The sequence below is a fragment of the Macaca nemestrina genome, chromosome 4 (assembly GCF_043159975.1).
Source record: "Macaca nemestrina isolate mMacNem1 chromosome 4, mMacNem.hap1, whole genome shotgun sequence".
In the NCBI taxonomy this organism is placed as follows: domain Eukaryota; kingdom Metazoa; phylum Chordata; class Mammalia; order Primates; family Cercopithecidae; genus Macaca; species Macaca nemestrina.
In genome coordinates, this window is record NC_092128.1 from 1043483 (window position 1) to 1057204 (window position 13722).

The 13722-nt window shown below is 47.9% G+C and overlaps 1 protein-coding gene and 1 long non-coding RNA gene across 3 annotated transcripts in view; one reads left to right on the plus strand and one right to left on the minus strand.

Moving 5' to 3' along the window:
* The window catches only part of PTPRN2 (protein tyrosine phosphatase receptor type N2), a gene marked incomplete at its 5' end in the record, with an annotated part of 1004492 nt that overhangs the window by 255927 nt on the left and 734843 nt on the right, over positions 1-13722 (plus strand).
* On the minus strand, positions 254-2942 carry LOC105474980 (uncharacterized). Of its 2 annotated transcripts, XR_011621802.1 has the most exons (4): positions 2807-2942; positions 2506-2710; positions 475-610; positions 254-390 (listed from the first exon to the last, which is right to left on the minus strand). It is a non-coding gene; the product is annotated as an uncharacterized lncRNA (long non-coding RNA). The 2 variants fall into 2 exon arrangements; XR_983052.3 differs by lacking the exons at positions 2506-2710; positions 2807-2942 and adding an exon at positions 1535-1672.

Consider the following 13722-nt stretch of genomic DNA (forward strand, 5'->3'; position numbering starts at 1 on the left):
TAGGGCGGGCGTGGGCCGAGGCTCGGGGGCTGCCGCACTGAGCGCCCGCACGGGCTTTGCTTCTCCTCCTGGGGGGTGAGGAGCTGGGACGGACCGAATCCGCGAGTGCGGTGGTGGAAGGGGCAGATGGCAGCCGGGCGCTGGGCTCACGGGTGCTTCCTGCTGGGATCGTCCGCTCCCGGGTTTGGAGGAACCCAGGCCTGCTGCCTCCTGTGTCCGAGGGAGGAGATGCCTGGAGGCTGCAGTGGCCATAGCTGGTCCCGGTGCACGGTAGGCGGGCGTCGGCTGCTTACCTGGGCCTGGCTGGGTCTGGTGCAGGTGTGGCTCGGCCTGGAGAGAGTCAGCCTCTGCCTGTCACCGTTGTTGTGAGATTTTTGTTGTCGGTGGTCCCTGCAGGGGTGATGAGAACATAATTTTAAAAATTATGATAATTTAAAAATTATATATGGCAACATGGTAAGACCCCGGAATTACCAGAGCACTGGCCCCTGCTGCCCTTCTTTGGCTGTGAAGTGAGGTCTCTTGGTCAGAAGCAGTGCTATGTGGACACCATAGTGACGGATAAGGCGTTCTGAGTCCACGGATGGTAATTCTGGCAGGAACACTGTGCCTAGGGAAGGGAAATCCACATCTGGAGTAAGCTCTAGTCCAGCAAGGACTATTCCCCACCCCTTCCTCAGGGGAAGCTGCAGGTGGAACCACCTGCCCCCGGCGGCTGGCTGATCACCTCGGGAAATGGTGTCATGTTGGGGACTCAGGGCTGGTCTTTGTGGTGGCCGACTGGGGACTCAGGGGTGGCCACAGCAGGGCTGGCCTTGGTGAGTGGGAGCCCAGGCATCACCTCCACCCCTGCCACCGCCTCCACCCCTGCCACCGCCTCCACCCCTGCCTCCGCCTCCACCCCTGCCACCACCTCCACCCCTGCCTCCGCCTCCACCCCTGCCACCGCCTCCACCCCTGCCACCTCCACCCCTGCCAATGCCTCCACCCCTGCCTCCGTCTCTACCCCTGCCTCCGTCTCTACCCCTGCCTCTGCCTCCACCCCTGCCACTGCAGCCATTTGTTCATGGGCCTGCTGGGCTCTGGCAAGGTGGCTGGGGAAAGAGGTGGACTGGTGTCCACAGAACAGGTCACCCCAATCCACTTGGTTATTAAAACTCTTCTCTGGCCGGGCGCGGTGGCTCACGCCTGTAATCCCAGCACTTTGGGAGGCCGAGACGGGCGGATCACGAGGTCAGGAGATCGAGACCATCCTGGCTAACACGGTGAAACCCCGTCTCTACTGAAAACACAAAAAATGAGCCGGGCGTGGTGGCGGCGCCTGTAGTCCCAGCTATTTGGGAGGCTGAGGCAGGAGAATGCCGTGAACCCGGGAGGCGGAGCTTGCAGTGAGCAGAGATAGCGCCACTGCACTCCAGCCTGGGTGACAGAGCGAGACTCCGTCTCAAAACAAAAAACAAAAAACAAACTCCTCTGCTGAAGTCACTCTTTGGAGAATATTCACACGGGACATACATATCTTAGCACTTCCTACCACTTCATAGATGTCTATCTCGTATGTCTCTTCCCCAGTTGCCCTTGTCAACAATGTTTCCAGTAATATTGTCTCTGAGAACCTGGCCATCTAGCCAAACCATTGGCCACAGCCCATTAATTGATAAATAATCACACATCTGGCCATTTCTCCTTCCAGGCAGAATCACCAGCCAGGTGCGCTGCTTGAGGTTCTGCTCAGCAGGAGGGTTTCCGTTCACCTCTGTCCTTCAGGGGGGTCCCAGGTTCACCTCTGTCCTTCAGGGGTCCCAGCAGGGGCAATGCATAGTGCTGCACGTGTCTGCTTTTGGGTGGCGCCTGCATGTTACACAGAACCACCCGCAAACAAAGCCCAAGTCACCTGAGTCTTGGTGACTTTGTGGGGAACTCTCCACAAAGCCAAACTGCCGGTTGAGAGGGAGAAGCGCGTGTGGTGGTGCAGTCCAGGGCGCTGGGCCACTCCCTGGTGCACGTTCCAGGCCACACTGGACTCCTGAGCCCTCTCCCGCGGGAGACTCCAGGGCGGCTTGGGCCCAGCTCCTGCTCCGTCTATGCCATTGTCATTTGGCAGTGGGGTGCTGTGTGCAGCCCAGCGCCAGGCTTGGCTGGGCAAGTAGATACGGGTATCAGTGTAGATGATACAGACGGAACGCTGCTCGCGCAGGGACAAACATGGAGTGAGTCACATTGAAGGACGGTTGTGTGACTATTCCACTGTGTCATTTTCTGGGTTTGCTTATCTTGTGAGCCTTACTCTGTGTTTCAACCTTCACTGTATCGTCTTGAGAAGGGGGAAAAGCCTTATTTAAAGAGCGAACGGATGAGCTTTTGCCAGGCCCATGGCTGGGCGTGCGAGTGGAGGCCAGGGGTCTTCCAATGAGAATGGGCCTGATTCTTTCAGAACCTCCCTGAGCCTAATTTTGACCCGGCTCTAGGTATGTATGTAGCTATCACCATGTGCTGGCAGCTGACCCCCAGAAGGTCTTCAGGCTGGCACTGAGCATCATCACGTTTCCGTGCTATCCTGTGCGGAGATGTGGCAGGGGCAGTGTGCCGGAGTTCACCTGAGCTGTCTTCTCGTGGGAGCTGGTGCTGTGAGCACTCTGGGGCCCTGCCTGGGTGGGCGTCCCGGAATGAAACGAAACCAGAGAATGCACAAGGTGCTCAGCCTGACAAACTAGAAAAAAACAAGAAATTTAAGGTAAGTTTCAAAAGGAGAGATAGAGAAATATCTAGTGGCCCCGAATTCCCCAACAGAGATGAGTTTTCTTACCTATGATTTTAAAGCAATAGCTTTTTCTAGTTTGTCTCATATATCCATGAATTTAAATTACATGTCAACAATCTAACCAAATAATGGTAAAAGGTAACTCCTAAGGAAAACCATCTCAGAGAAAATTAATATTGTGTCGAGTGTCAGGCTGTGTCCACATTCCTGGCACCTATTCTTGAGGATAAGAGCATCTTTATGGAGACGGAGTCCCAGGCAGCCCCACGTGGGGATGGAGGGACAGCCCCAGGCAGCCGCGTGTGAAGACGGGGACGCAGATAGCCTTGTGTAGAGACAGAGGTCCCAGGCAGCCCTGCATCTCTGGTCTTGCTCAGGCCCTGGCTGAGCATCTTCCCATGTATATCAGAACTGCCCATGGCCTGGACAGCTGGAGCCCCCTGCCCAGCTCCATCCCCAGGGGCTGTGTGTCCTGGGCTGTTGGACTCTCTAGACAGTGAAAAGTCATCTTCTGCATTGTGAGGACACAGAATTGCTGACACCTTCTCAGCTGGTTCTGACACAGCTGTGGGGTGTGTCCCGGGCTGGGCATTTCCAGCAACTCCAGGGATGACCCTGTGGCAGGAGGCCCCTTTGGTTGCCGGAGCCACTGGTGTGCTTGCTCCTGCACCTAGTCCAGGATGCATGCTTCTGGAAGGTGGGTGTGCTGTGAAGGCACACATACCTGCACACACATTCACATGCTCACTTGTAGACACCCACACATGCACACACACCTGCACACACATTAATGTGCTCACGTGTAGACACACACAGGCACACACCTGCACATGTACTCACATAGACACCCACACACATACACACACCTGCAGATGTGTAGACACCCACATACCTGCACACTCACCTGCACACACACATGCTCATAAGTAGACATGCACACACACACCTGCACACTTATTCACATGCTCACATGTAGACACCCCCACACATGCACACACCTGAAGGAAAGAATCTCAAATCCTGGTGTCTTCCTGAGTTTTGTCAGCCTCACATGGGGATAGTGTTTGGGTAGGGACGTTTTGCGTGTGGGTGTCTACATATGAGCATGTGAGTGCCTGTGCAGGTGTGTGTGCGTGTGTATGGGTGTCTACACATGAGCATGTGTGTTGGCGCATTTTTCAGGATTCCGGAGATGATTCTGTCTTGGTAACTGCACTTGAAACAGAGTTGGTCCTAAGCTTCTGCCTGTCGTCTTCATCCAGGCACTACTTGCAGGTGCCGTCGTCGGATTCATTGATGGACAGCTGCTTGTGTGGACTTCAGAGCCTTCCGCATGAAGAAGGAGGGCAAATGGGAGTTAATTTCAGAACCCTCTTCCTCCACGTAGATGTGTACATCACAGAACAAAATACGTTCACTGTGTTTTTACCATTCTGGTCTACTACAGGCAGCATTATTTCATGGGCAGACATACTGCTTTCTCATGTATGATTTTTTAAAAAAAATATATTTTGCTTCTGACAAGCCATTGAAATTCAGTGTTTAAATATCACTCGTTGGCATGCAATTTGCTGTCATGAAAATGACTATGGATTAATTTTCTGGCGAGAATCTTCTGACTTATTGAGCTGCGTGTCAGAAGCAAAAAGCAAAAAAAAAAAAAAACCAAAAAAAACACCCAAATGTGTACATAAAACGGTGTTATCATTTCCTTAAAAGAGAAGGCAAAGAAATCCCCAAACAATATGGACTGGAACACAGAAATCCAAGGCTGGCCGCATGGGTCCTGGCCGGGATGGCGTCTGGGGGAGCTGCTGCTGGGAACGTGGCCATGCTTGCCGGCACAGATCAGGGGAGCCAGGCTCTGCCTCCTTCTTGCCCACTGTCATTGCCTGTGCCTCCTTGTGCTCGCCTGTCTTGTTTTAACTCCCACCCTGGGCCCTTGGAGCTTGGAGGCTTTCCTTCTTGCTGAGAGGAGCTGAGATCCACCCACCACCCGACCTCCAGGCAGATGTGTGGTGTGAGGTTGGGGAGGGAGAACGTCTGGCTCACATCTGATGAGCACAGGTGGGTGTGTTTGAGTCGCACATGGTGCTCACCCTCAGTGGGATTTGCATTCTGTCTGGCTCAGGGGTCACCCTCAGTGGGATTTGCATTCTGTCCAGCTCAGGGCTCACCCTCTGTGGGACTCGTGCTCTGTCCAGCTCAGGGCTCACCCTCTGTGGGACTCACGCTCTCTCCAGCTCAGGGTTCACCCTCTGTGGGACTCGTGCTCTGTCCAGCTCAGGGCTTACCCTCCGTGGGATTTGTGCTCTGTCCAACTCAGGGCTCACCCTCTGTGGGACTTGCGCTCTGTCCAGCTCAGGGCTCACTCTCCGTGGGATTTGCGCTCTGTCTGACTCAGGCTGTGCAGGGCAATGGAGGAGCAGCCCCAGGCAGGCCCAGTGGCTCCTTCCACCCAGCTCCCAGCTCCGGCCGGCCATTTGTGAGGCCCTCTGCCACCGAGGGACTCTCTTTCATTTTGTCATTCACAAGCTCTACCTTCCACAGGAGCCCAGAGCATGAACGCATTCGGCCATGGTCCTCACCACTCTGTGAGGAGCATGGCCTCTTCTCCACTGTCCGATAGTTCATTCCTCCTTTCCCATGGCCTTTCTGTCTGCATCCTGCCAGCATTCCGTTCATGATGGCCCAGCTGTTCTCTAAGAGACATGGCTTTGTCTTCCTTCTGATCTCAACACAAGCACTTTTAAAAATTCATCCACGGTGAAGGAGGCTTGTTCCAGCACACATCCCAAGACTCTTTCAGCCTCCCTACATTTCCCAGACCCAAAGCTGCTTCTGCGTTTTTAGGAATTTGTCACAGCACTGCCCCTACTTCCCGGTGCCAGTTTTTCTCCTTTTTCAAGCTGCTGTCACAAAAATTATATGGCGTGGGCGGCTGAAACAGCAAACATGGATTTCTCACAGCTCTGGAGGCTCCTGCAGGTTTGGTGTCTGGTGGGGGCATCTTCCCCCCGTGTCCTTGTGTGGCAGATGGGGCAAGGGAGCTCTGGGATCCCTTTCATTTGGATATGAATCCCACCTGTGTGGGTGCCTTCTTCGTGACCTAATTACCCCCAAAGGCTTCTCCTCCTAATGCCGTCACACTGGGCATCAGAATTCCAGCACATATGTTTGGGGAGGACGTCCACATTCAGTCTACATCGTAGCACGTGAATCCTGTGAGCATCGTGTATCTCATTGGTTAGTTTTTATATTTGAACCAATCTTATATTCCTGGGATAAGTCTTACTTGACCATGCTGTATAATTCTTTTATATGTTTCTGGATTCAGTATCTTAGGGTTTTGTTGAGAATTTTTATGTCCGTATTTATAAAGGATATTTCTTAATCTTTTGATATCTTTGGTTTTGGTATTATAGTAATACATAACTTGTCCAATGCATTAGTCAGGGTTCTCTAGAAAGGCCGAACTAATAGGATAGATGTGTCTATAAAGGGGAGTTTTTTGAGGAGGTGAAGTCCCACAATAGGCCCTCAGGAGCAAGAAAGCCAGTCTGAGTCCTAAAGCTGAAGAACCTGGAGTCTGAGGTTCGAAGGCAGGAAGCATCCCACAGGGGAGAAGGATGTAGGCCGGAAGACTAAACCACTTTGATGGTCTTCTGCCTGCTTTTACGCTGGCCATGCTGGAAGCTGATTAGATGGTGCCCACCAGATTGAGGGTGGGTTTGCCTCTCCCAGTTCACTGACTGAAATGGGAATGTCCTTTGACAGCACCCTCACAGACACACCCAGGATCAATACTTTGCATCCTTCAATCCAGTCAAGTTCACATCAAATTATCTCCTTTGACAGCACCCTCACAGACACACCCAGGATCAATACTTTACATCCTTCAATCCAATTCTCTCTCTTTTTTTTTTTTGGAAGACTGTGAAAGAATGGTGTTAATTCTTCCTTAAACATTTGAAGTGAAATTACTGAAAATGGAAGCTATCTGACCATGGGCTTTTCTTTATGAGGTTTTAAATTACTCACTCAATTTCCTAAATTGTTATAGGCATATTCAAATTTTCTATTTCTTCTTGAGTCAGTTTCAGTAGTTCATGTCTTCATAGGAATTTGTCAGTTTCACCCAGATTATCTAATTTGTTGGCATATGATTACTTATAGTTTTTCTGTATGCTCCTTATAATTTTTATGTCTGTAAGGTCAGTAATAATGTCCTTTCATTCCTGATTATTTTTTGAGTTGCTTTCTTAGTGTTTGCTCAGAAGATTAATATTATTTAATTTTATTAACACCAAGTTAATATTAATTTATTAATTCAAATTAACATTAAGATCTTTATAATAATCTAGTTTAATTAACACCAACTTAATTTTCAAACACTCTCTATCATTTTCTTCTCTTTCCCTTCTTTGTACTGTTACTGTCAAGAAAATTACATCTTTATAGATTGTATGTTTATCAACATGAATTTATAATTACTGCTTTATACAGGTTTTTTTTAAAGAAAATTAGGAGAAAATAAATGTTACATACCCAAATATTTATTCTGTCTTTCATATTTGCTAAATAATGACGTTTACTGGTGCTGTTTATTTCTTCATTTGGATGCAACTCACTGTCTAATGTCCTTTCATTTTTGCCTAAAGTACTCCATTTAGAACTTCTAGGGAAGGGTTGTTAGCAAAAATTCTCTTTGTTTTTTGTTTGGGAATGTATTGATTTCTCCTTGACTTTTGAAGGATAGATTTTCTGAGTATAGAATTCTTGGTTGATAGTCTTTTTTCCTTAAGGACTTTGAATATTTCATTCCACTGCCTGTTGGCCTTCATAGTCTCAGATGAGAAATTAGTTGTTAATGTGATTGGGGATCATTGCCTGTTTTCTGTTGCTTATCACAGAACATCTGAAACTGGGTAATTTATAAAGAAAAGGAATTATTTCTTACAGGTATCCAGGCTGAGAAGTTCAAGGTTGGGGGCAGCATCAGGTGAGGGTCTCCTTGCTGTTGGGGACTCTCTGCAGAGTCCTGAGGTGGCACAGGGTATCATGTGATGGGGAGGCTGAGCGTGCTAGTGTGCCAGCTCATGTCTCTCTTCCTCTTCCTAGAAAGTCACCAGGCCCCCTCTTGTGATAACCCATTGATTCATTAATTCCTGAGTGGATTAATGCATTCATGAGGGCAGAGTCCTCATGACCCAGTTACCTCCTCCCTCCTGATACTGCCAAATTGGGGATTAAACTTCGAACATGAGTTTTGGAGGGGACAAATATTTAGTCCATAACATGTGTGATGAGTTGCTTCTCACTGCTTTCAATAGATGTACTTTTCTCTGGGTTTTGAAAGTCTGATTTTGATGTGTCTAGTTGTGGCTCTCTTAGAGTTTATTCTACTTGGAGTTCATTGAGTGTCTTTGATGTGGAGATTCATGTTGTCCATCTAGTTTTGGGAATTTTGGGTCATTGGTTCTTCAAATATTCTTTCTGCCTCATTCTTTCTCTCCTACATCTGGGACTGCCTTTACATGTATCTTAGTACATTGGATGGTCTCACAGGTTTCTAATTTTTTATTATTCTTTTTTCTTTCTGTTCCTCAGACTGGATAATTTCAGTTGACCCATCCTGAAGTTTGCCAGTTCTTTCTTCTGCTGCTAAGATCTGCTGTTGAGCTCCTGTACTTAATTTTTCAATTATTTTTGAAATATAATTTCTCTGTCTTTATTCATATTCTCTATGTGATGGGACACTATTTTCCTACTTTTATTTAGTTCTTTAGACATTGTTCTTATAGTTTTTGGAGCACATTAAAAATAGCTCATTTAGTCTGGGCACAGTGGCTCATGCCTATTATCCCAGCACTTTGGGAGGCCAAGGTGGGTGGATCACTTGAGGTCAGGAGTTCAAGACCAGTCTGCCCAACATGGTGAGACTCCATCTCTACTAAAAATACAAAAATTAGCTGGGCATGGTGGTGCATGCCTGTAATCCCAGCTACTTGGGAGGCTGAGGCAGGGGAATCAATTGAACTTGGGAGGCAGAGGTTGCAGTAGGCTGGGATCACGCCACTGCACTCCAGCCTGGGTGACAGAGCAAGACTCTGTCTCCAAAAAAAAAAAAAAAAGGTCATTTAAAGTCTTTGTCTTGTAAGTCCTTTGGCTTCCTCAAGAACAGCTTCTGTTGTTTTCCTGTGGAAGAGGCACATTTGCATGTTTCTTTGAATGCCTCAAAAATTTTTAGGAAAACTTGATATTTTAAATAATATAGTGTGGCAACTCTGAAAACCAGAACTTCCCTCTCCTTAGGTGGTGGTGGTGTTGCTGCTGCTGTTTGTTGTTGTTTGCTTAGTGACTGTTCTCATCGAATTCTGTAAAGTTTGTGTTTTTTCATCATGTGTGGCCACCAAGTCTCTGCTCAGTTTGGTTCGTGGTCAGACGATGACCAGACAGATTGCCTTAAATGCCTAGAAACAAGCCTTAGTCTGGCTGGGTGCAGTGGCTCACGCCTGTAATCCCAGCACTTTGGGAGGCCGAGGCGGGAGGATCACGAGGTCAGGAGATCGAGACCATCCTGACTAACACGGTGAAACCCCGTCTCTACTAAAAAATACAAAAAACTAGCCAGGCGAGGTGGTGGCACCTGTAGTCCCAGCTACTCGGGAGGCTGAGGCAGGAGAATGGCGTAAACCCGGGGGACGGAGCTTGCAGTGAGCTGAGATCCGGCCACTGCACTCCAGCCTGGGCGACAAAGCAAGACTCTGTCTCCAAAAAAAAAAAAAAAAAAAAAAAAAGAAACAAGCCTCAGTCTCTGCTGAGGGTTCAGTGTGAGCGTGGGGCACACTTGCCGCCATGGGGCACACCTGCAGCGGTCAGGCAGGCAGTTCACAGCTCTGTGGCAGCCTTCACTTCTTGCTGGCCCAGAGCCTCTGCATCAGCCAGAGGTGAGAGCTTAGAGCCTCGTGTCTTTCCTGAGTGTGCACAGCCTGGGCAGGCACACAGCCCTCCATCCATATTCCAAGCAAGGATCATGTTGGAGCTTTGCAAAGCCCGTGTGCATATCTCATTTTCCAGCTTTTCCTTCAAGTTACTGGTTCGCCTATTGTTTGTCCCAACCATTATCCTCTACCTCAGGCAGCTGGTAAGTAAAATATTGTCTCTAAATGTTTTCAGCAAATGCCCCGCCCAGGGAAAAGACTTTTCACATATGTGAACTTTGAGTGAGTTGGATGAAATAAAGACAGCCTTTCCGGTGGGTCCTCCCGGGAACAACCAGACAGGTCAAGTAGTGACAATTCTCTGGGAATGGGGTTTGGAAGGCACTCTAACCCCACCCTGTGCTTCTGGTGGCTTCCAGGCTGTTGGTTTTTACTGCCATTGTGGGCTGCTCATTTTCTAGCCTGTGGCAGAGCTGAGGAGAGGGAACTGGAAATAGGGTGAGTTAAGACGCCAGGAAGTTCGCTGTTCTTGCTGAGATTCAGCCATTTATTACTTTTCTTTCTTTCTTTTTTTTTTTTTTTTGAGTAAATTGCTCTGATTCCTGCCAGCCTTTAGTGAATTTCCAGAGTTCTATAAAAGTTGATTCTGATATTTTTGGGTGGTTTTCTCATTGCTTTTATGAAGGAGAGAATGTTTCAGGTTCTTTGCCGTTTTCGCTGATGTCTACAGCTGCTTCCTAAGGCTGCTTTTCTCTGGTCCTCTCCTCAGCGTTCATCTGGACATTGCCTTGGGATTTCTCTGGTCGTCTCCTCAGCGTTCATCTGGACATTGCCTTGGGATCACTAGCTGGGGACAGCTTCACTTCGCTTTGGTTTAAGTGTGATCTTGGTTTGCTGATTTCCTCATCTAGTTGCTCAGTCTGTTTTATGTGGAATTGGGAAATACACAGAAACAGTGCTGCCATGGCCACATCCATCTTTTTTTCTCTTTCTCTCTCCACCTCCCTCCCCCACTCTCTCCCTTCCTCCCTCTCTCCCTCTATTTTTAGCTCTGTGTTTTGTCTAATATAAAATGAATCCCGATTTTTTTCTGTTGCCCTTTCCTTGTTAAAAATATCTGTTGGGTTCCTCTGCACTGAAGGAAAGAAGCCACTCTTGGCTTCAGAATATAAACCAAAAATAAAATTCTAAGTCCCCCAACCAGCTGAATGGACCCCTCCTCTCGGCCAAGGGCATTCTAAAGTAAACCTGAAACACTGGTTCAGGCCATGATGGGAAGGGGTGTTTGGACACACCTTATTCTACCCTTCTCCCTTGGTGTCCAGGCACGGCTGACCAGCGTTAACATTGAAACAGAGGCGGAAGACTGACAGAGGAGACTCTTTGCAGCCGTAAGGTACCAACATGGCAGATTGCAGGCCCTGAAAAAAATGGCCTTATTTTACCCCAAAATATATTTCTGCGATATATTTAAATGGCTTGCAAACCTGTCTCTCCTGGGAAATGTCTACATCTGTAGAGAATCCCTTTTCCTTTCCAGGTCTTTTCCCTGATCCAAGAGGGAATTAACTAAGAGTCTGGCACCTTCTCAAGTCTGATGAACATTGACCATCTATTCTCTCTGAAGGCTGCACCACGGAGGCCTCATCTGCATGATAAAAACCTTGGTCTCCACAGCCCCTTATCTTAACCCAGACACTCCTTTCTACGGATTCCAGGTTCTTAGATAAACTCAACCAACTGCCATTCAGAAATCTTTGAATTCACCTATGCCCTGAAGACCCTGCTTAGTGTTGTCTGGTCTTTCTGGACCCAGCCTGTGTACATCTTGGTGTGTTGATGGATGTCTTATGCCTCCATAGCATGGATACATGCAAGCTGAAGGCCATCCACCTTGCGCACATGATCTCGGGCTCTCCTGGGGCTGTGTCCTGGGCCATTGGTCACTCACATTTGGCTCAGAATACATCTCTTCAAATAGTTTACAGAGTTTGACCCTCTTCATCAACAAGACCAGTAGTTGTCAGCCCGGACGTTATATTAAAATAACTTGGGAGCCTCGGAAACCATGACGTCTGGGGCCTCACCCTTCAAAGATTCTAAATCGATTCATCTCATATGGGGCCTGCCGTCAGCATCTCCTAAAAATTCTCCAGGTGATTTCAGTGTCTTCATATTTATTTTTTTCCATGAATAAAATGGGACTAACACTCTCTGAAGCTTGTTTTGTATACCAACGATATGAATGGCTTTCTTCTTATTCCTGTCTTAAAATTTTTATCTGGCTGTTTTAAGGTACACATTGCAAGCTTAATGACGTTTTAATCCTGTATGGTAAATTAGTATAATATATTTTGTTAGAATTTTCATAGAATAATGGAGAAGGGGATACTGGATATAGTATAGGGCGGTAAAATTTTAAGAGTAGTTTTAACTTAGAGTTCTACTGGTGCTTTCCTTTTGCTGTAGGGAAGTGAGATGTCTTTATGTAGCAGATCGAAGAGACGGAAGCACAGAGGGATTACAGGGTGTTCCTGGGGTCCTTTGGCTGGTGTGGGGTGGAGAGCGAAATTCCAAACTCCCGGCAGCAGAGTGTGGAGCAGTGATTTGTAAATTTTTGATCTCAGGACCACATCCTATATTGAAAATTATTGAAGCCTCCAAAGAATTTTTTTTTTTTTTTTGGTGGGTTAGTGCTGTCTACATTTGTTGCCTTAGAAATTAAAACTGGCAACACTTTGAAAAAGCTCTTTATTAATTCACTTAAAAATAAATAATCAAATTATTTCATTATAAACATAGTAGCTATATTTTCCAAAACATAAAAAAGTGCTAAGTGGGGCATTTTTGTTACACATTTTTACATTTTGTTTCACTCTTTTGCAAAACTCATTGTTTCATTTAATAGAAAACACCTGGGTTCTCATCTCTGCTCCCACTCATGCCGTGTCATTTCCTGCCACGTAGCCTCTGGACTGTTCCAGGTTCTCTCATGAAAGAGGACACGTGAGAAAGGCAAAGTATGTCTTAGTATTTTATGAAAATCGCTTTGGCCTCGTGGACCACTGGGAAGAGCCCGGGGGCCTCTCACAGTTACAGGCTGTGCTCTGAGCACTGACCGTGGGGAGACAACAGGGTGGCCTTGGAGTCCAGCTGGAGTTTCAGTTCCAGCTGCGGCACGTGTGACTCGTGCCATCTTGGGCACATCACGTAACTGCCCTGTTTTCGTTCTTTATCGTGAAATGAGGGTGGTCCTATGTGCCTTAGGTTGAATGTGCTAGGACCAAACTTTGAGACAGAGATTTGTATGGAGTCGGGTGACTGAGGGTGATCTGGGGTCACCCCTGTACAGGTGATGGAAGCTAAATTGGGCAGAGGGAGAAGGTGAGCTGGGAATGCAGTTTAAGAGAGGCCCGAGCTGATCCTGTGAGGTGCTCTGCAGCCGGAGCTGGGGTTCCCCTTCGGGGTTGACCTAACCAAGGCTGGGGGCCTTTGTGTCCAGCATGAGGGATCGCTGGCTGCGGTCCACCTCTAGGGAGCAAGAGACTGTGACTTAGGGAGAGGCTGTTCCCTTGGGCTCAGGTGGTGACGGGGAGAGATTCAGCGGCTAAGCCCTAGCCCTCAACAGCTGGTGGCTGGGGAGAGGGTGCGGAGTCCCCAGGAAGCAGCAGTGTGGCTGTCATGGTATCCACCATCCTGAATGTCATCATTCCTCAGATGAGTATTGTTTTCCCATCCTTGAAATTAGGAGGCATCTTTTATCAATAGCGCATCATATTTAACTGCCAGTGTCTTTGTTTTTCCTTAGCAGTACTAGAGTAATGGTCTGTCTTGCAATCAATAGCTTCCTAGATTGGAGGAGGTCATACCATCTCCTTTTTTTGAGACAGGGGATTGCTTTTTATGAGACAGGCTCTCACTATATTGCCTAGGCTGGAATGCAGTGGCACAATCTTGGCTCACTGCAACCTCTGCCTCCTGGACTCAAGTGATCCTCCCACCTCAGCCTCCCAAGTA